Here is a 21,172-nt window from a genome sequence, read left to right on the forward strand (position 1 = left end):
GGCGCAGATTGCCCAGAGAAGCTGTGGCTGCCCCATCCCTGGAGGGGTTCAAGGCCAAGTTGGACTTGAACAAGTAGCAACTTGTTCTACTTGGACAAGGGGGGCTTGGAGGAACATGGTCTGGTGGGAGGTGTCCCTGCCCAGGGCAGGGAGGTTGGAATGAGATGATTTTTAAGGTCCCTTCCAACCCGAACCACTCTATGATTCTGTGACTTTGAATCCAAGGTTGGGTGCTTGTCACTAAGTGCCTCCGCGGCACCCAGCACTGGGTGCTGCCGCTGTGCCAGGGCACGATGGGGCTGGTGTTTAATTAATACCCGTTGGCTCTGCAGAGGGTCCGGGTGCCCAGAGCCTGGAGCTGTGTGTCCGCTCTTGCTCTGCCGAAGCCCTGAGCTGAAGGTGCTCAGTGCGTGGCTGGATCAGTCCCAGGCTGTGAACCGGATCCATCGCAGAAGTGGCAATTGGCCTCAGATTTTTCTGCTCTTGTCCAGGGTCTGACTCATTAATTTCCACACTTACTGGAAGCATAGCTTATTGTTGCAACATTTAATAAAATCATAAGCCAAAACAAAATATTGACAAGCAAATTGTTTCAATACTAAAGGAAAAATTGCAGCATGCTGTTAGTGATTAGGCTTGCTGCACCGTGCTGTGTCTTCACTTAAATGCTTGCTATATCTTTCTGTATCCTGATTTTTTCACATGGTCCCTTATCTCTCTTTGCCTTGGCTCCTGCACGGAGATAGGTGTTCTTTTGTCTTGCACTTTCTTTGGAGCACCCTTTAATATTGACAGCTCTAACATATTTTTAAAAAGAGGACAGCGGCAGCATCTTTCAGCATGTTTGGAGAGGTGAGGCTGAACGCTGTGCTTCCAGAGAACTGTGAAAGTCGGTTGCTGATGAGGGCTCTGAGAAATGTACTGCTAGATGTTAATTTTCCTGATCATTACTGGTCTTTATTTTCGTATTCAAGTCAGATTTCTGTACTAGCAACTGCAGACTTGGCAGTGGTTTGTTTTTTCAAGTAGAGGTAATTGTATTTAGCGATAAGTCTCCTGCAGCCTTTCTGTTTGCCTACCTAATTTAATCTGCTTGTCTGTATCCCTCTAATTGGGGGCATTAACAGATGGTGATTCCAGGAGTTGTGGTGTGTTTCATACTCCCACCAAAGCCCATGTGGACTCAGAGCCCCTGACCCGTTGCTGGCACTGTTCACAGCAGTGAAGGTCTGAACTTCTGGTGTGGTCCCTGGGCACAGGATGGGTGCAGGGCAGGATGGGTGCAGGGTGGAGCATCAGCTGGGACGCTGCAGGACCAGCAGTCACTGCCTGCAAGGAGAAGTGCAGGTCTTCAAAGTAGGAGACCAGATCCAAAACCAGACGGAGATACTTAGATGGGGTGTGGGCCGATTCATGTATCAAGGATGAAAACCTTGGTTGCAAGAAATGCATAAACTAAAGGAAAGAAACTACAGGCTGTGGTTCTGCAGTAATTCCCAGTGGATCCATTCGCAAGGGCCAGCAGGATGGTCAGGATGTGGGTCTACCAGGTTTGGCACTTGGGTGGTGCACCGCTTGTGGGTCAACTGAGGTTGCACTTGAGAGAGAGGGGCCAGAGAAGAGGAGAATTGATGTACTCGCCACCAAAATGAAAATTACCCAAAGTTTTAAGCAACTTAGAGCCAGGCGGGTGAGCTCAGGTTGGATTAGTGCTGCCCTTCAAGATGCAGTTTCAGTGTGGTACCTGGGCCCTTGTTCATCAATTTGCTGCGTGCATAGTGGGGAATTTTACAGCAGAATTGGCCCAAGTTGGAAAGAGATCTCAAGCAGAGATTTTTGTTGTTGTTGTTGCTGTTTCTTTATGGATCAGTTCACGTATGTGTGTCAGAGCGTGACCCACTGACAGCAATCAGCCAGGGGAATGCTTTTCAGAATATTTGTTGGAGCCGGTCCAGAGGAGTACACGAAGATGCTCAGAAGGCTGGAGCCCCTCTGCTGGGAGGACAGGCTGAGAGAGTTGAGGTTTTTCATCCTGGAGAAGAGAAGGCTCCAGGGAGACCGTAGATCCCCTTCCAGTCCCTAAAGGGGTTCCAGGAAAGCTGGGGAGGGACTCTGGAGCAGGGAGGGGAGCCATAGGATGAGGGGGAATGGTTTCAAACTGGAAGAGGGGAGATTCGGATGAGATCTGAGGCAGAAATTCTTTGCTGTGAGGGCGGTGAGCCCCTGGCCCAGGTTGCCCAGAGAAGCTGTGGCTGCCCCATCCCTGGAGGGGTTCAAGGCCAGGCTGGATGAGGCTCTGAGCAACCTGGGCTGGTGGGAGGTGTCCCTGCCCAGGGCAGGGAGGGGCACTGGGTGATCTTTAGGGTCCCTTCAACCCAAAGCATTCAGTGATTCTATGCTTTGTGGTGGGTATAATTTCACCTAGGTGGCCTAATGTCACCAGTTCGTTGGATCCTGGTCTGTCCAATGGCATTTAAGTGGGACTGGCTTTGGTGCCATCCATCCTGAGTGATGCTGGCTCGGGAGAGCTGATTAAGACCCCATTTAGGACTACTTGAAGGATTAAATTGTACTCAACTTGAGGGGAAAAAATGCCAAACCAGAGACTTGCCTTCATTGAAAGCTCAGTGATCTGCTTCGGTTTCAAGCTTTAAGAGTTTTATGAATAACTGTGCTGAAAGAAGTTACATAAATAGGTTTTCCTGTTCAAATCGTGCTTGAATTTATGTCGGTAATGTGCATTTTGAATAAATGTTACCTCATCTGTGCAAAGATTTTTAAATTGGCTTCACTAGCAGAAATGCTTCTCGCTGTTACATACTTTGCCTCTGCAATGGCGACATACCTCATCTGCGGGAGCCGGAGCGGCTGCTCTACGTTATCAGCAGAGTTACGTTATAAGATTTCATGATTTTTAAGCATTTTGATTGTCCTGGTAGAGAAGAGAGTGTGAACGGACTCACAGATCTGGTACTAAATGAGCAATGAGGATATGCAAGGTGGCGTGAAGAACCCAGCTTTGCCCTCGGATCCTGGCGGGAGGTCTACAGCCTTTGGATTCTGAGGGAAAACCCTTCATCCTTGTAAACTTGGATTAAACATGTCTGATCCTAAAGTAAAGAAACTCTAACAGCTTCTGCAATGCGTTTTTACTGTTACTTTTTGGAGCGAACGCGGGCTTGGACTTGGAGGCGAGTTTCCAGTCTTTGCGGTGGAGAGGGGATTAAGGATCCCCAGGATGGGAATTTTGCTTTGCAAAGACGTTCGTTCTGGCACCATTTTTATGAGCATGAAAATTCGTTGTAAAACACTTTTCTATAAAAACCGTGAAGTCAGTGCATGGTAGGAGAAGTCTGCGCTCCCGAGCATTTTTCTTGGAGATGGCTGCTTCCTGAGAGCGTTACCCACTGCGCTTGCCGTGTTTGCCCTTTACGCTGAAGAACTGCGTTTACCCTGATAAAGTCGTGTCTTTTACGAGGCTTTACTGTTTAACTGAGCTGTGTGAAATAACTTTGTATAGTGCTTTTTAAATGGTAAAACTTACTTCTATGAAGAACCTATTTATGATTTGCTTTTAGCAACTCGTTAGGGTGATTTCCACTTTTTTTTAGATTTTATGTTTAATATGCCAGTGGAAATAATATTGCCAAAATAAAACAATTTTTCTTTCCATACTCATACAGAAAACGAACCATGATAAAATCAGACCGGTTTCAGAGAGCATAAAAGAGGGTGAGAGTAACCAAAGGGGAAGATTGAAGTCTGGGCAGGATCCATGTGGATAAAGTAGAAGTGTCAGAAGCACGTTGTCACTAAATTTCTGGAAGCTATAAAGGTGATTTGTGTGGCGACGTCGGGGGTTTCTTTTTCCTCTTCGTTTACAACTGAATAGCTTTATTTCATTTTTCTGAAGTGTCTCATGTTGTGAGCATCGCACTATATTTATACAGCAACCTTTGCAAGATATAGACGTGAAATTGTTAAGTTATATATAAAAATATATATATATCTCATACCTGTGAAATCAATCCTGTCATGAATAATTTATCTCAGGCTGCTTGGCACTCTGTATAGATTATTTGGAATTCATAGAAGGTTTTTCACAAAGAGTTATAAATCCAAATGATAAAAAAGAAAAAAAAAAACAACAAAAAACCAACAGCCATTAAGTGTCAACAGATAAACCTGTATGAGAATAATAAATGATCATCTGTCGCATGATGCTCCACTGGGTGTTGCCTGCGAGGAGGTAGTGACAGCTCTTTACCTGTCACTGCGAAGGCGGTGACACTTGTTTTTTCCTCTTTTCCCTCTCGTTTTCTTTGCCCTTTCCCTGCCTGGTGGCTGGTGATGCCGTGCCGTCCTCCCGGCCCTGGTCCAGACACCTCGTTGCCACCGTTCCCCCATGCTGTCCCTCCGGCGCTGCTGCGGTTCCTCTGCTCTCCCCTGCTCCCGCCTGGTCACGGCAGCTTGCTTCAATCCCAGCCTCACCCGCCCAACAACAGCGGAATTAAATGCTGGGGTTTTTTAACAGCTTTCCAACCTATTGTGTAGCTATTTTCTTCGGAGACATTTAATTGCTGCATGCTAGAAGATTAAAATTTTTTGGTGCAGCTGGTAATTATTAGGGAATGATTAGAAATGGGGTTATTTGTAAATTAGCTGCCCGTTATTATTCTCCTCCCCGCGGGCTGCGTGTTTGACTCTGTTTCTTGTTGGTTCTGCCGACACTGGGAGGAAGGCAGAGCGGAGCGGGGTTTGCTGTGTCGAGCCCGGGATTGTGGGACGGGGACAGCGAACGCTTGAACCAGCAGCCGCACAAAAACCTGTTCCAGATGGAGACGCGCAGGCTGGAAAAGCAGTTTTCATACTTTTGGTTTGCCCCTTCCACTGGTAGCTGTTCGCTCAGCTCAGAGCAGTTATTCTCTCCGTGGGGACCGTGCTCTTAAATTTCGGGAGAATGCTTGTCCCAAGGGGCAGGAGTGTCTGTCCTACTACTGAGGCATTTTGCAAGGGATTTGGGATTTATTATCTTAGTGTAGATACTGCACCAGCAAGGTGGCACGGTTGCCTTGTGTCTTACAAAAACGCTTCTGGCCCATCAGTCTGGTTTATTTGTGTTAATTCTGTGGGCGCATCAGTTCAACTAGAAAAACTGACTAAAGACGGGACCGTGGTTTCCCTGACACAAGCTGAGGAGGATTTCAGGCAGAGAGTCTGTATTGCTTTGAAAGCTGAATAAAATTAACAGCGCTGCTTTGTGCCTGGGATAGAGGCAGGCCTGGAGGGAAGATGCTCTCTGGATGCTGCACGGAAGGTGGGGACGCGACGGTGGGGCTGGGGGGAGGTGAGGGTAGAGGAGGCTACCGTGAAGCTTGGCTCCTCAGTGCCGTGCGAGGAGTCCTTGGTGCCTTCAGAAAGACACATGTCGTTAAACAGTGAGCCACGCTGCACGGACAGAGCTGATCTCGGCACAAATCAGAGGTGCGGTTGCGTTGTACCTGATGTCCGATGCCATGTCCTGGTCCAGCATTGCATGGACCTGCCCATAGCAAACAGCGATGGAAACAGGTCGGTGCTGACTGCTGGGCTGATCCCTGGTAGTTTTACCAGTTTGCTTTACTTCGGGGAAGTTTTTCTGTAAATCCAGGCACATACAGAATTCTTTAATAATTTTTGTTGTGCAGAGTCAGCGACTTTACAGGTTTGTCATATGTTTGATAAACGACGTGAAAAAAGTCCTTTTGATTGCTTTTTGTTTTAATTGTTATTCTTTACCTCTTCATCCTGTGCTTAAAAATTATACAAATTGACTTTGTATTATTTGGGTCTTAATTTGCACTTATGCCTCTCCTCTTACCCTCCCTAGGTTTGGATTTCAGTGAATGTATATTTAGCTTTCCAGCTGCTTTTCGCAAGTTGTGCCTAACGTTTGAGCAGGTACCGATCTGGAGCAAGGAGCAGTACTTTCTCCTGGAAATGTTGTTTGCTTCATTTGACCTGTACTGTAGAAAATACCCTTATAACTCCAGCAACTTTTTAGTTATTCAGAATTGCCCAGAATGGTGTAAATGGAGTCCCATGCTCAGAAGTGTGTTCACTTGTAATAGCAACGATGTCTGTCTCTTTTACAGTGGAGGAAGGGGACCATTTTAAGGCCATCTCATAGAATCATAGAGTGGTTTGTGTTGAAAGGGACATTAAAGCCCACCCAGTGCCACCCTCCTGCCCAGTGACTCCTCCCACCAGCCCAGGTTGCTCCAAGCCCCGTCCAACATGGCCTTGAACCCCTCCAGGGATGGGGCAGCCACAGCTTCTCTGGGCAACCTGGGCCAGGGGCTCACCACCCTCACAGCAAAGAATTTCTTCCCCAGATCTCATCTAAATCTCCCCTCTTCCAGTTTAAAACCGTTCCCCCTTGTCCCATGGCTCCCCTCCCTGCTCCAGAGTCCCTCCCCAGCTTTCCTGGAGCCCCTTTAGGGCCTGGAAGGGGCTGGAAGGTCTCCCCGGAGCCTTCTCTTCTCCAGGCTGAACCCCCCCAGCTCTCTCAGCCTGTCCTCGCAGCAGAGGGGCTCCAGCCCTCCTAACATATTCCCTATTCACAGTTCAATTTAGAGAGATTGAGCTGGACTGGGGATACAGGCTGTCAGTCAAGAAGCTCTGATAAAATTAAGAAGAAATCTTTAACCTGTTAAACACTATTTTTCCTTAGACATTCCAATTCCTTTATTCCTTAAGCTACTCCTGGTACTGATCCAGGAATGCGCAAGCATCAAGCCTCAACGTAGATGCTACTCATTATGCTGTGGTTTATTAAAGATAGAAGAAAATTAAACACAGTTATAATTCTGTCATCCTAATTTTGTCCTGATATTTATTTATTTGTCTTTTATCTGTGATGTTCCAAAATTAATGCGCAGGAAGGGGAAGAACTGTTAAACACTCAGGGCGAAGCACTGACATGTGCAGTAGGGCAGGATTTGGATTTTGTCATATAAAAACTTCATATTGCACTTAGTGTTCAAATTTAATGCTAAGCACTTTAATCAGGGAAGTATTTAGCAGCACAATTAATAGTCCGAAAGAAAGGATAAATGGCACATTAGCGTACGTTCCAAATGAGACAGAGCTAGGAAGTTTTACAAATAATAATAACAGCAGAAAAATAATATAATGAAACACAGAAACCTAGCAATATGGGTAACAAACAGCTAGATGTGGCTCAAACTGGAAAAAACATAAGATAGTCTAACTGGAAGAAGAAATAATCCAAACGTACTCATTGCAAAGGAAAGAAGCGCTTGAAAGGCAGCAACAGCAGAGACAGATGCAACAGGCAATAAATCAGACCTCCGTTTGGAATGGGACTAAAACAATTAAAAGAAATAAAAACAACAAAAGTTAAGCAAGCAAAATTTTGTTAGCTTTTGTTAACGTCTGGTTAAGGGTTCTTGTAATTGTCTCCTGTTATTTAAAGCATATGGATACAGGGGAGAAAAAGTGTTGCTTCAACATTAGCCAGGGTGATGTAAGTAGGAATGAGGAGATGAAATAAAGCTGTCCTCCTCTCCTCGGCTGACGTCAAAGAAGGAAATATTTTCCCGGAAAGGAGGGGGTGGTCAGCTCCTGCTTGCTTGCTGTAAAAAAACCCTGGAAGATAAAGTTTAGGCAACGCGTGGAGACGGGCAGAGGAAATAGAGGAGGCGGTTATCTTCAGGTGTGAGTGTATGTGTATGCACATGCACCTATATGGATAAATCTGTTCTTTCTAGTCCAAGGCATGATTTGTTCTCACTTGGGACAGTATCTTCTATTTAAAAATCTAGTTACAGTCTGGGCATGCCTACCTAGCTGGTGTAACGGGCTTTGAGCAACACGATCTAGTGGGAGGTGTCCCTGCCCAGGGCGGGGGGGTTGCATTAGGTGGCCTGTAAAGGTCCCTTCCAACCCAAACTACTCTATGATTCTGTGATTAAGTCAGGATTTGCAGTTGCATCTTACATACCCAAACCAGCCTGTCATGCCCCCGCAGTTAAGGCTTAGTGCTTTATCTCCCCCGTGTGCTGCCCCTCTGCCGCCGTGCCCCTGCGACAAAGGGACTAATAGCAAAATACTGCTGGCCTTGCTGTCTCTGAAGATATTAAAGGTTTTGGGAGTGCTTTCCCTTGCTAAGTCAGTGTTTTGCCATTTGCAATCTGCATTTGTGCCCAACAGCTTGTTGTATTCTTTTTCTTCTCCTGCCTTTTGCAGTCCTTATATCTGATCTTCCTTAGAAGCTGATCTTCCTCCCGTGTCCAGTGCTCGGTTGAGCTCCGGTGCCGCTCTAAGCCTGTCTGGTCAGTTGGGCACTTGCTTTCCTTACGTAGAGACGGGAAAAGTGTTGGTAGCAGAAGCAGAAGTTGAACCTTCTGTTTTACTCCTCCTTTCTCCTCCCCCATTTTTGAGGGTGGGAAAAAAGAAAGGGGGGGGGTGGAATTTCAGCAGCAGTGGTTGTGAAATCGGGTCCTGTCCCTTCCAGCTTGCGTTTTCTCCCCTCGCTTCCCCAAGATGAGATTACTAGTAGTTGTAATACTCTCTGAAAGAGCATTAGGGGTTTTCCTATAAAACTGGGGAAAAAGGGAATAAGGAAGACTGTTAAAGTGAAAGCCTTAATGCTTTATAGGGCAATTATTATTTTTTCCCCATTTCTGTATTAAGCCATTTAAAAATGTGTAATGGCAGTTGCTTCTGTGCCACCAGGAGGTTGAGTCTGGCTGTTAAATGGCTTATAGGAACAGGGTCACACGAACCCTGACACGCTGGTTCCCGCTTACTTTATTAATAGTAGAGCCCTTGAAAGAGCTGGGTGGACTCAGAGATGCAATTTGAAAGAGAATTTCAGCTTTTTATCTTGGATTAATCTAAATACTCTCCAACGTGACACAAGCCAGGCTGACAGTGGGCATACCAGCGTGGGGCATCACCCGACGCTGCTCGGGTGCCCCTGCTCCTGCAGCTGCCAGTCACTGCTGTGGAGACGATCCCCAGAGATATTCGGAAAGGGATCAGTGAAGACCGTCATCTTCAGATGACATCTTTTAAGACACCTGTAGCATAGATGTTTGGGTTTCCAAGCATATCTGCACAGTTAAGGCATTGTGCAGCAGCTCCTGTTAAAAACGAGCATCCACAAAGCTTCAACCAAAGGAATACCGTAGAGCTTTGGAGATGTCTGTAATATTCACAACAAAGGCTGGTTTGACACCGTCTGATCATTTCACACCTCTTTGTACAAGTTTTCCTTGTGCTGCTCTGAGCAAGAGATCCATCCCTGGCTGGAGAGGAGACGGGGCATGTTCCATGGCGCAGCATCGCTCTTAGTGTGATGCCCTGTGGTCTGGAGACTCGCCTGCCCTAGCACTGCCTGGAGATTGTGAGCCATTTGACTGCAAGATGTATCGGATGTTTATTGTCATCCCAGAGAAGGAGATTTGCTAAATGCTCTCCTTCAGCAAAGCCATCCTGAGCTTTCAAGCTTAGAGGCGAGGTGCACAAAAAAAGAAAAAGAAAAAGCTGTTGCATCTGCGTTGGGGGAAAAAAAAAAAAGAAGGTTGTTCTGAGTGCCCTTTTCCTGATTGTTTCCATTTTCCAGCAGGGCCACGTTTTGCTCCTGAGCTGTGAAAAATCCTGGCGCTGTGTGAGGTGTGGCAGATGGAGGAGTGCAGGGTGCCGGGAGGGTCTGGCGGCTCAGGGGGGAGCGGAGACCAGGGCCAGGGGAGACGTGAGACATGCGGTACCTTCTCCTCGACACCAAAGTCTCTGAGCTTTCCTGTCTCTGCCTGTCTCGAACGCACCCATGGGGTTGGGATGCCCTTCCCTGGGGAGGGCACCACGCGGCAGCGTGTTTTACTGCATGGTAAAGCTGCTCAGACCCAACACAAACCCCCAGTTGTGTCACCCAGGCAGTGATGCTGCCACCCTTTACTGCTGCCTTCCTCCCCTTTCTCTTCCTTAAAATTGCCCATGAATGTTAGACAGGAGCATCTTTTGTGCAGTTGTTTTGAGTCCTGCTACTCAGACTTTAACCTGTATCAAGGACAAAATCAAGTTTGGCAGATTTTTCCTTCTTTGTTTCTAATTTCTCTGGCTTTGTGATAATTACTGTGCAGCTGTTTTCCAAGTGCGTGTGCTTTAATTGATTTATTTTCAGGTCTCTCTGCTGCACATGTACCAGAGGGGTATCAGGTGAGGCAGGTGGAAGGAACCCGGAGTGTTAATTCTAATGCTGGAAATATCTTCATTAAAAGTTCAGCAGAGATCTTCAAATGCTTTCTGAATAGGCCATCTGTCAGCTGAAAGATGTACCTGCCTGGGGAGTGACAGGGAGAGGCCAGGGTGGTAGTGAGGGCACTGATTTTGATTTATTATTTTTTTCAGACCTTAAACACCTCCTGGATGCTTTCCAGTCTCTGCCCTGGAGACCCCCCAGCCCCAAGGCCAGAGCACGGGGGTCAGACGATGAAGTAAGCCTTCGCTTCTTCTACTTCCAAACAAAATACACCCAGTATGAAATTTATTTTAAAAAAGGAAAGAAGTAGATTTGAGATTTAAACCCTGGTTGTGAGCGAGTACCAGAAGGAAGGGGAGTAGTGGCCGTTGGGCAGCCTGTGCCGGAAGATGCACCAAGTAGCTGTGACCTTCGTGCCCATGACCTGCCAGGTGATCCCAGTGGATGTGAATGAGTTGTGGGGATAATTTGGGTGCCATCTCGCTAATTACATTGACTTTTTTCTTTTAATGCTCTGCTGAAATTCCAGTTGGAAATCGAAGAGGAAACTTTGTTTTTTTGAAACACCTTATTGCACATGCCCCGTCCTCTGGGAGGAGATGCTACTGAGCACGTAGATGGAACCTTCCCCTTAGGAGCCAGTTTTAGAGCTAGCGGAGTACGGAAAGAGGATGGCAGAAAGAACAGAGTGTAATTTAGCATCTCTTCATCGTTCTCCAACGTTGGCATGTGTCATGGCTCGTGTCTGGCCGGGGGTTGCAGCCTTCTGTGCTGCGCTGCAGTGAGGTGTGAGTGCCATTTCTGTGCTCCAGCCTGCTCCTTGGCTCTCGCGCCGGAGTGTGATGAGCGAGTGCGTGGGTATTGCTGTCTGATAAACGTTACAGTCCAGCTGCCAGCAAATCACACGCAATCTTCTTCCTCTCCTTCTCACATATTTTATTGAGAGGCATACCTTGCACGTTGGAGAGAGCTGGAAAAAATTACAGGGTGTTTATTGCAAAAAGATGCTTTCAAGTAAATTATATTCTGAAGGTGAAGGTCTTTGCATTCTTGATCATGTAATAAAGCTCTTCCAAAGGACGAAGCGAGCTCTCGGCAGGAGCCAGAGGGCTGGCCTTCTGGCAAATATTTCTGGGCAAGATTCTTATTTGTGACTGCTCATAGAGCAAAGTGGAGTCTCATTCATTGGAGATGCAAAGTCTGATCTCATTTGTGTACGTTACGCCTTCCCCTCCTGAACGCTGTTCTTTCTCCAAGAGTCTCCTGGAGTCCCTTGTACTGGTATTTGCTACGGGGCAGGTGGGGCATCTCCAGGCTTTCTTGCTGTCCATTAAGATCTTGATGTGTAGCTGCGTCTGCCGTGAGCAGAGCTGCTCTACTCAGCTGTGAGCACTTCTTTTGGAGTTGTATTTGCATAACGCTGACTTTTAGCTCTACGCCTGCTTTCCTTTCCGCCCGTCGTGCCATGCCTGCTGTTAGTGCTAAATAAATAGGTGGCTGCTTTTTGATGCAGTCACCTTTTAATCTTGGGACCGTGAGAAGCATCATCAGTGATTTTGCCCTGTGATCGCTGCCTTCTTGCCGATGGACTGTGGGGCTGTTGCTGGCTGGCAAGAGGGATTTTGGTGTGATAAACATCATTATTATAATCCTTTGGGATGATGAATAGCCCACCTTTCTGCGCATAAATACGATTTCTGGTCCATATATATCTTCAGTAACAGCAACAACAACAAAGTGGTGCTCTTTTACTCTCTGATAGAGTTGCAGGGGGTGTGAGCTGTGTCTCCTCCTCACTGCTCTCTAATTACCGTTGTTTTTTCTCTCCAGCACCTTAGAAGCTGTCAACCTACACAGCAAGACCCTTGATCTTCAGACGTGAATTTATTTCTTCCTCCCAACATCGCCCCTGTGCCCCTGGGCTGGCCAGTATTGAACAAAAATGACTTCCAAGCCCAGCAGTGGCTTTCTCGAGATATTCGGAAGATGCCGAGCTGCTATTAAGACTTTTGGTGCTTAATCTCATTCTGTATCACAATGTGATTTTCTTTTTATAATGTAATTGACTTGAATCATGTCCTGCAAAAAGAGTGTAGTCTGTTGGGTGCTTCAGTTCAGAGCTTCAGTAGTTTTGTGTGTTTGTTGCTTTGTTTTAGGCCATCTCTCTGTCATGGTTTAGCAAAGAAGATTTGGTGTCTGTTTGCTGGGTTTTTAATGACTGGGCTTTCGGTAGGACGATTATTAAACAGATTGCAGGGGCTGTCTGGAAATGTGCTGTTTGGTGAGAGTAGGAGTTTTAAAAATGTTTCTTCAGCACCCTAAAAACGTACATACAGAGCAGCGTGCAATGAAATTGTTTTCCGCTCCTGTGGATTGCCTTTGGGTTGAATCCTCAGCTCTCCTAATTGCCCATAAAGTGGGGTGGAAGCTTCCGCTCACATGTTAATAAGTAAACAAACAAATTGTGAAACAGAAAGGGTGTAAATATAGGCTGCTTATTTATACATCTGAGTTTTAAAGCCAATGTCCCTACTTTAAGCCTCTCCACTGACTTTTGCAGTGCTGGGGTTGGTACCTGAGCTGTAGTTGTTCTGCAGCCCTGGAATTACTCGTGAGCACAAATTAGTTAATGTCGTCGTCCCAGAAGTGCTCTGCCATCAGCAGCAGCATCTGCAAGGATGCTTACTGCATACACCCCACACATAACCCCACACGCCAGGACAGGTTGGGGCTGACATGCTGGAGAGCAGCTCTGCGGAAAGACACCTGGGAGTCCTGGTGGACAACAGGGTGACCATGAGCCAGCAATATGCCCTTGTGGTCAAGAAGGCCAATGGCATCCTGGGGGGCATCAAGAAGAGTGTGGCCAGCAGGTGGAGGGAGGTCATCCTCCCCCTCTGCTCTGCCTTGGTGAGGCTGCGTCTGGAGTGCTGGGTCCAGTTCTGGGCTCCCCGGGTCAAGAAGGACAGGGAACTGCTGGAGAGGGGACAGCAAAGGGCTATGGAGATGCTGAGGGGATTGTAACACCTCTCTGATGGAGAAAGGCTGAGGGATTTGGGTCTCTTCAGTCTGGAAGAAAGATGACTGAGGGGGGATCTTATCAACACTTATAAATACTGAAAGGGTGGGTGTCAGGAGGATGGGGCCAGGCTCTTCTCAGTGGGGCCCAGCAACAGGACAAGGGGCAACGGGCACAAACTGGAACATGGGAAGTTCCACCTAAACATGAGGAGGAACTTCTTTGCTGTGAGGGTGGCAGAGCCCTGGCACAGGCTGCCCAGAGAGGTGGGGGAGTCTCCGTCTCTGGAGACATTCCAAAGCCGCCTGGAGGCGTTCCTGTGCCACCTGCTGTGGGTGACCCTGCTGTGGCAGGGGGTTGGACGGGATGATCTCCAGAGGGCCCTTCTAACCCTATGATTCTGTGATTCTATGAAGACAAAAGCAAGGGTGGGTTGTCCCTCTTAGTCCCTTCTAGGGTGATGCTAGATGTGCGGGGCAAGGTGGGGCTGATGCCTCATATGGGGAAATTAAACTGGAGTGAAACTAGGGAAGGGGGTGAGCCACGCAGGTAAAAACTAACACGTGTCGTCTGTGCTAGGATGGAAAGAGCAAAGCTGCTAAGAAAAAAACCTGCTGCACTCAAATGCTGCAAAAGGAAGGTGATAAATAACAGAAGTAGCCTAAACTCCCGAGACTGGGAGGTTGGGTTGTTGCTGCAAGTGTGAGAAGTGTTATGGTGAGGAAGCCCTTGCGAAGGGGTGATGCTGAAATGACCCCCTTTGTGCGGCAACAGCTGCTCACGTACTGAACTTGTGCTGTGTGTCATCTTTTTGGTGGTGGTGGTTGGGGGGGAGGGAGGATGCAGTCTAAAATTTTTCCTGGCATTTCTGCAAGGCTTAGACTACATTCAGAGCAAGTTTTGACTGCTGCCACACGCTATTTCTGGATCCCTGCTCCAGTAGCGCAAGCTTTGCTTCTTTGTCTCCAGCTTAAAGCTCTTATTTTGTTTTTCCATGTATTCCCACTGTTTTGTTTTCCCCTCCTACTGTATCTTTAGACTCTGTAACCTAGGGAAAAAAGCTGTAATGCCATCCAGCCCACGCTTTTGTGAGTGGTGCTGAGGAATGGTGACAGCAGGCTGTCAGGATGCTGGGTTTCCAGTTCGCCAGCCCGAGGATGCCTCCGCCGTTACCGCTGGGCTGCCAGCGCGTCCCCGGCGCTGCGCCGGGAATCCTGTCAAGGCAGGAGAACTCCTACCACCAAAACAGCTCCAAGCAATAAAAAGTACCTCGCGCAGGCTGTAACTATATTTCCATCTTCTGAGGGAGGGGCTATTTATTTGCATCACAAAAGCAGTAAAAGAAAACAGCAAATCATACAGTTACGCCAAGGTAAAATGAACCCTCTACTGTACATTACTTAGAGACACTCCAGTGCTTTATCCAATAAATGAGGTTTTCAAGTGCTTAAAGCTCTCGTGTGAGATTAGTGACGGGAGTTTTGTCTGTCTTGAGGTATGCTTTTAGCTACCAAGTCACCCGATGCTCCTCCAGAAACGTGACCACTGGAATTTGGAGTCATTCGGGACATTTTTGGTACGGTGGTCGCAGGTAGGATGAGTCGTAGTGACAGCACTTTTCATTGAACGTGTGTCAGGAATATCTTCCTTTCCGTTTAGGGGTGACTGTGTTGGAAAAGGACTTTCACCTGATAACAAGGCAGGGTTCCACAGCCACAGGGCCATCAAAATGTGCTCCTTTGCAGGCAGGTCAGCTGGGAAAGTTGAGCTCTCCCTCCCTCTCCTGCCCTTCTGCTGCAGGTGGCTCCAGCAGAGACCTCTGGCCAACTCTCAGCAGTGGATAGAAAAGTGTTAACGGCAGAGGAGGAAGACTTGTCTTTTTTCTCCCCCCGCTGCAGCTTTTAAGTTTGGAAAGCATGTGCCTTGATTTTAATATAAAGTAGCCATTGATGTGAGATGCCATGAATAAAAGGCGCTTTTCTTTTTTCTTTGGCATTGAGTCATTGTACAGTTAGTTTTGTGGCAGTGCATTTGTGAATGCATTTGTGTGTGTGTGTGTGGAAGGGGGCGTAGAAAAAGGCACTAGCAGCACACTAGCAGAATAGATTTCTTTAGAAACCATTAGGTTTTGCTCTATCATTCTTCTTAATGCCCTCTCTCGGTGTCAGTCAAACTTCTCCTTTGGATTTTCATTCTTGGGTAGCTTCAGTTATACCCATGCACATCTGATAGGACACGCTTACGCGCACAGATATGAGAGAGATAAAATTCTTCTATGCTGCTCTATGCTAATAGCACCAAAGCCTCTCACAGCATCACTGAAAGCTGCATTGTTTTAGAGTTTTCCTCGGGAATGCCGCATAATTACAGCGTTTTGTCTCATAGCCCTCCTTTAATAAAAATAATGACTGTAATTGTGCTTTTCACCTATTGATCCCGAAGTGCATCACAAACTGTGGGTGAACGTAGTCTTCCCTAATGTAGGAGCAGAGACCCAGGGTGAAGGAACCTTGTGTAGCCCCACGGATGGGCGATGATAGATGAGATGCCCTGCCCTGACTCTGCAGCAAAGAGCTGTGTCTTATTTAAAAAATAAAATTTTATATATATATATAAAAGTGATAAAAATTAGCTAGAGTAACTGATTCTGCGAGCTTGCTCAGCTGTACTAACTGCCAGGCTGCAGCTCACTCTCTCAAGGCACGTCTCTTTCTGTGACAGTCACCTAGGGGCATACCTCCAGCAACAAGCTGTTGGGAAGGCGATGCTCAATATGACAGGGGATAGTACTTTTTTGGGAAAAAAGAAGTCCTTTCAGGGAAAGGAGGGGAGAAAACTTTGACCATCACTCCCCGTTCCCTGGGCTTGCCCCTGCCTGTTTCAGACAACCTTTAACATCCTCTTGCAGTAGGACTGCCGTGTTGCAACCACAGAATCCCAGACTGGCAGGGGTGGGAAGGGCCCTCTGGAGATCATCCCGTCCAACCCCCTGCCACAGCAGGGTCACCCACAGCAGGTGGCACAGGAACGCCTCCAGGTGGCTTTGGAATGTCTCCAGAGAAGGAGACTCCAACACCTCTCTGGGCAGCCTGTGCCAGGGCTCTGCCACCCTCACAGCAAAGAAGTTCCTCCTTACGTTTAGGTGGCACTTCCCATGGTCAAGTTTGTGCCCGTTGCCCCTTGTCCTGTCGCTGGGCCCCACTGAGAAGAGCCTGGCCCCATCCTCCTGACACCCACCCTTTAGCTCTTGCTGAGCATTGATGAGATCCCCTCTCAGCCTGCTCTTCTCCAGCTGAACAGCCCCAGGGCTCTCGGCCTTTCCTCAGCACAGAGATGCTCCAGTCCCCTCAGCATCTCCACAGCCCTTTGCTGTCCCCTCTCCAGCAGTTCCTTGTCCTTTTTGAACCGGGGAGCCCAGAACTGGACACAGTATGGACTTTCAGTCTCCACATCTGCTCCTTTTGCAGGCACATCAAGATGTTCGTGTGTCTGCCTGCCTCTCTAGTATCTGTTGATCTTTCTGGCTCTCTGCCTGCCGTGGTGAGGAAATATTGAGGCTTAATGGAAGCTTTGCAGCTGACGGCTAAATGGGCTTAATTTTGACACTTACTTTTCTTAGCAGAAATAATGCATTTGTCTGGCTAATGCCATAGCATTTCTTGTTTTAACATTATCAGCAATTTTTGTGACAATTTCACAGCTCTAAAACGTCAACATGTTACATTTCTACTCAGCGTGGAGAAATGTGTGTTAAATACTGAGTGCCTGTGTCATTCATTCATTCCTATTAACTGCCCGGTGCGAAACCTTGTGCCTGCGGACCACTTCTTGCATATGTAAAAGTATTCCTGTAGGGTGTCAGAAAGCCAGGAGTGCTTGGAGTGGCTTTCCCGGCCTCCCTAGGACTCTGCGTGTCTCATCTGCAATGTCAGTGCACGGCTTGTCAGCCTGCAGCGCTTCTGCAAACCCCGTTCCCATCCTGCCGATCGATGGCCCTGCACCAGCACATGTCTGGAAACCGTGTGACCGGGTGTTTGTGCACTTGACTTCGCAAAAATGTAACTTTTAAACCCGTCTTCGGGCATACGTGAAGCTTTGAAGTAAAGGCCCCTCCGGGCCAGCATTCCTCGTGGCTGTCGGCCAAGTGGCTGAGAAATGTTTCGCGCCTTGATGCCCGTCACACTGTATTTCTGGCTGAAGGGGGGAAAAAAAAGCATATTAGAGCCCCAAAAAATTCTGTACTCCTCTCCCCAGCTGGTCTGAGCTCTGTGATTCACGTTAGTGGTTGTAGAAGGGACAGCGTTTGACCTCAAGCTGCCTATAGCTTTGCAAAATAAGCGTGTTCTGAATAGTGTGATGATGCTGGAGTGTTTCTTATACCCCCACACCATTTTCACCTGTTCTCTGGGTTGTCCTGGAAGGTTTCTCAATGGGATCTGTGTTTGGCCAGGCTTACAGCCCAATGCACCGCAATACTCCAGTGTGTTACTCAGGATTAAAATGCTCGGGGAAAGTTAAAATTAAGTAAGAACAGGTAACGTAAGAGGGCTTGGTCAAAATATTGAGAAAGGTCCCTCAACTTGGCGACAGGCCTTTAATAAACAAACTGAGATAGTAACAGAACGTGCTGGTTTTATTTTCACTAGGAAATAAAATATTTTTCAAGAAGTTTGCTGGTTTGAGGCCTCAGTGGAAGGATCCATAATTGCGGGTTAACTGGGCTGGTAAACAGACCCTTGCGCAGCTCGGCTGTAATTGAGGGTGTGTGGGTCAGGCCGTTTAATTGCTGTCTGCTTGCTTGGAATAGAAACCTCTCCACCGCCACCGAATTGCTCTGCATCTGATTAAGTAAACAAATTGCCAGGCACCAAGCTGTGTGACGTCTTGCGGGAGCATCCGTTCACCCGGGACTTGCGGGGCCAGGGGAGCATCCTCGGCCCCTCTCTGCTCACCAAGCGAGGAGGGACCCAATTAAACTCCTAAATGAAACACCGCCCGAGCCCATTGCACTCTTGCTGAAAGATGAGATTAGAAAGTGGAGACGATCGAGGCAGCTGGGAATGTGCGGGTCCGTGGCCCATCCCGAGTCTCTCCTCCATCAGGGCATCGCTTGGCACACCTGGGTATCTTCCTTGGCTGCTGCTTCCCTGGTTTGCTGGGGCTCCTCAGGGCAAGCAGCATTTACACGCTGTTTTATGTCTTTCTGAAATACAGACGCTATTGTGCGATGGAAGCTCAATAGAAGTTAAATTTTCGTACTGAGGTTCCAAGCAGGAGTTTAAAGGGAAAACATAGCCATCAGCCAGCTTGTGATGCTGGATTTTACAGTATGATTGCAGTGAGGGCTCGCTGAGGCTCCTGAGCCCTCATTCGATGTCATTTGGAAGGATGGTGAAGTTTATTCCCAATCTGTAAATTTAAAAAAAAAAAAAGGATGTCAGGATGTGTCTGTGCTTCCTTCTTCTGTCTGCCAAGCTGATCTTATTACCCTCTTCATTCTTCTTCTTATCTTCTTCTGAATCTGGACTTTTTACTGTGCTTCTCCGTATAATTGAGGGCCACTCCTGAATTTCACAGTGTCCATTCAGAGCCCCCTTAAACCCTGCTTCTCTGGTGGTGTGTAGGAAAATCAAATTGAAAGACGCTGGGATAATGAATTCATTGAGCCACCGTGGTGCACGGAGGGCACGATAGCATAACCATCATCTCCTCATACCGTAGCCCACATGTACTCTACACTTTTATTGCTCTTGCTCCCATTACAGCCAGGTTCACCAGTGTGGTCTGGCTGCTCGGGATATTTGTGATGCAAAGCAATTACAAGCCTGGCTGGTTTTACAGCTCCATTGTGTCCCTGGGACAGCGCGGCTCGGCCGGAGCAGGCTGGGGAATCTGCTTTTTAGGCTGCATGATCTTTGGAGGAGAGATTTTGGATTCGTTCACATCACTTTTCTAATGATGATGATATACGAGGGTACAGAGTGGGGCTGGTTTGCAAGATTCTTTCTAATCTGCGAGCTGGGAATTCCTGCTCGGGGATATGATCCAGCAACTGGGGAAAAACAACACATTTGCAGTATAAAAAATTGCAAACACTGATGAGATGGTCCGAGGTTTAACCCTGTTCAGCCACCTCCGACTTTGATTTTGCTGCCGGCGCAATGTGTTGCTTGCCAAGGAAGTGCTGTTTATCGCATCCTCAGTTCCTTTGAATAAAGCAGGGACTTAGAGAGCAAGCTATTTCCTTGTTTGATATACACACCGAAACTGCAAAATTACTCCGTAGCTCAAACTTGTAAACTTGAAAAACTATCCAGCAGAGAAAGAAAATTTTCCAGCTAAGGAACAGTGGCTGTTTGGTTTTTTTTTTCCCCTCCCTTGATGGGTTTGTGTCTGGGCATGATTTCAGTCCTTCCTTCCTATTTAATGGACCAAATGTTCAAGTGGGTGTGAAACCTGCAAGGAAGCAAAGCAAGCAGAGAGCAAAATAAGTGTGGTGTTGCTTGTGTGACACTGTGTGGTAATGCCTCGGCATAGCTACCGCCAGGAAAGGCTCCTGGTGGCAGCAGTAGGACATGGAGAAGGAGGAGCATTCTCAAAGGCACTTCAGTGGGTTGGTAGGTCTCCGTGAAGATGTTTCTTCAGTCCCTACGAGAAAAAAATGTGAGTAGAACAAATGCACTTCAGGCTTTAAAGGGATGTGGAAGGGGCTGGGTGTTCCCTGCCCCCAGTTGCTCTCTTTTGTCTGTTTTTGGCCAGAATATTGCCAGGGGTTCTGCAGAGCATGTCTCATGGAGGGACTGGAGTCTGTGCCGCTCTTCAGCTAATGGGGCACCTTCAAGGCATCCAAGTGCATGTGTTTCAAGGTGGATGTCTTAATATGTGGAAAAAGATAACCTTTTTTTTTTTTTGGTATGTTTTTCCCTTGCGTGGTTGTAAGAGAAATGGCTTCTAGATGATCCTTTAAATGCCAGTACCCAGACAGGTAAGAGAGGCAAGCCCAGTAGTCTCAAGGTTTCCTCCTCTGCTGTTGGTGCTCCTACAAATCTACGTGAAAGAGCAAGGAGGAGGAGAGAGGTCCGTGTGCCGTGTTGTCAGGGACTGTGGTGTCCCAAAAGCAGCCTGGACTTTGTGAATGAGGACCATGAAGGTCCTTCCTTTGCCTCCCTGGCTATGGGCGGTAAGCCCTTCCAAAGGAGAAGGTGCTACAAACCAAGGAGGGATTTTCTGTAGTCCTAGGGCTTAATGCCCTCCTTGCAGCCCAGCAATTTTCATACTATAGTTTGTTTTGCTTTGTTTTTACCTTGAGAAAGGAATGAATTTTACCTAATTTAATGGTCTAAGAGTTGGGCACCTGTTCAAAACTCCCAGAAGCGGGAGCTGCTGGTGGGTGAATGGGCCCGTCTGTCTCAGTCGGGAAGGATCCCTCTCCGTTTCTCCACTGCCCGTGCAGGAACAGCTGACTGGTTGGGCCCTTTGATTGTGAGATAGCTGAAGTCAGGCAAATCTACCCCAAACACAAAACACCCTCTTCCAACCTCCAAATTGTTGCAGCAAACAGAATTACATGTCCTAATGGCATCGACCAAGGAAAAAATTCCCAGATATTAATAAATGCCAGATTTGCCACATGAATCAACAGGATTTTTGTTCCTTGTTCAGAAGAGGAAATAATCATGATCTTTCTCAGACGTAACCCACAGTTTAACAAAGCAGGGAGGGGGAAAGCCATGTGAAGTGCTTAGCTCCTGGGAAACAGTCGGAAAAATTTGAGCCACTGGGTTTTTCTAGTTTTGTTGTTTTGGGGTTTGGGGTTTTTTGTGCTGTTTTTGATTCTGGTTACGTGGTTTCCTGTTTATTGCAGAAGGGGTGTCTGCATTTCGTAC

At 47.4% G+C, this 21,172-nt stretch overlaps 1 protein-coding gene across 5 annotated transcripts in view; it reads left to right on the plus strand.

The window, feature by feature from the left end:
- Nucleotides 1–21,172, plus strand: part of HIVEP3 (HIVEP zinc finger 3) — a 286,550-nt gene that overhangs the window by 57,705 nt on the left and 207,673 nt on the right. Inside the window, exon 3 of one of the 5 annotated variants that reach the window (XM_063355653.1) lies at nt 10,417–10,502. The exons of the other annotated variants lie outside the window; for them this stretch is intronic. The gene's annotated coding sequence lies outside the window, so the exon portion shown is untranslated. The remainder of the gene's footprint in view (nt 1–10,416; nt 10,503–21,172) is intronic. 5 annotated transcript variants of the gene reach the window in all.

Source organism: Chroicocephalus ridibundus, chromosome 19 (assembly GCF_963924245.1).
Source record: "Chroicocephalus ridibundus chromosome 19, bChrRid1.1, whole genome shotgun sequence".
Lineage (NCBI taxonomy): Eukaryota > Metazoa > Chordata > Aves > Charadriiformes > Laridae > Chroicocephalus > Chroicocephalus ridibundus.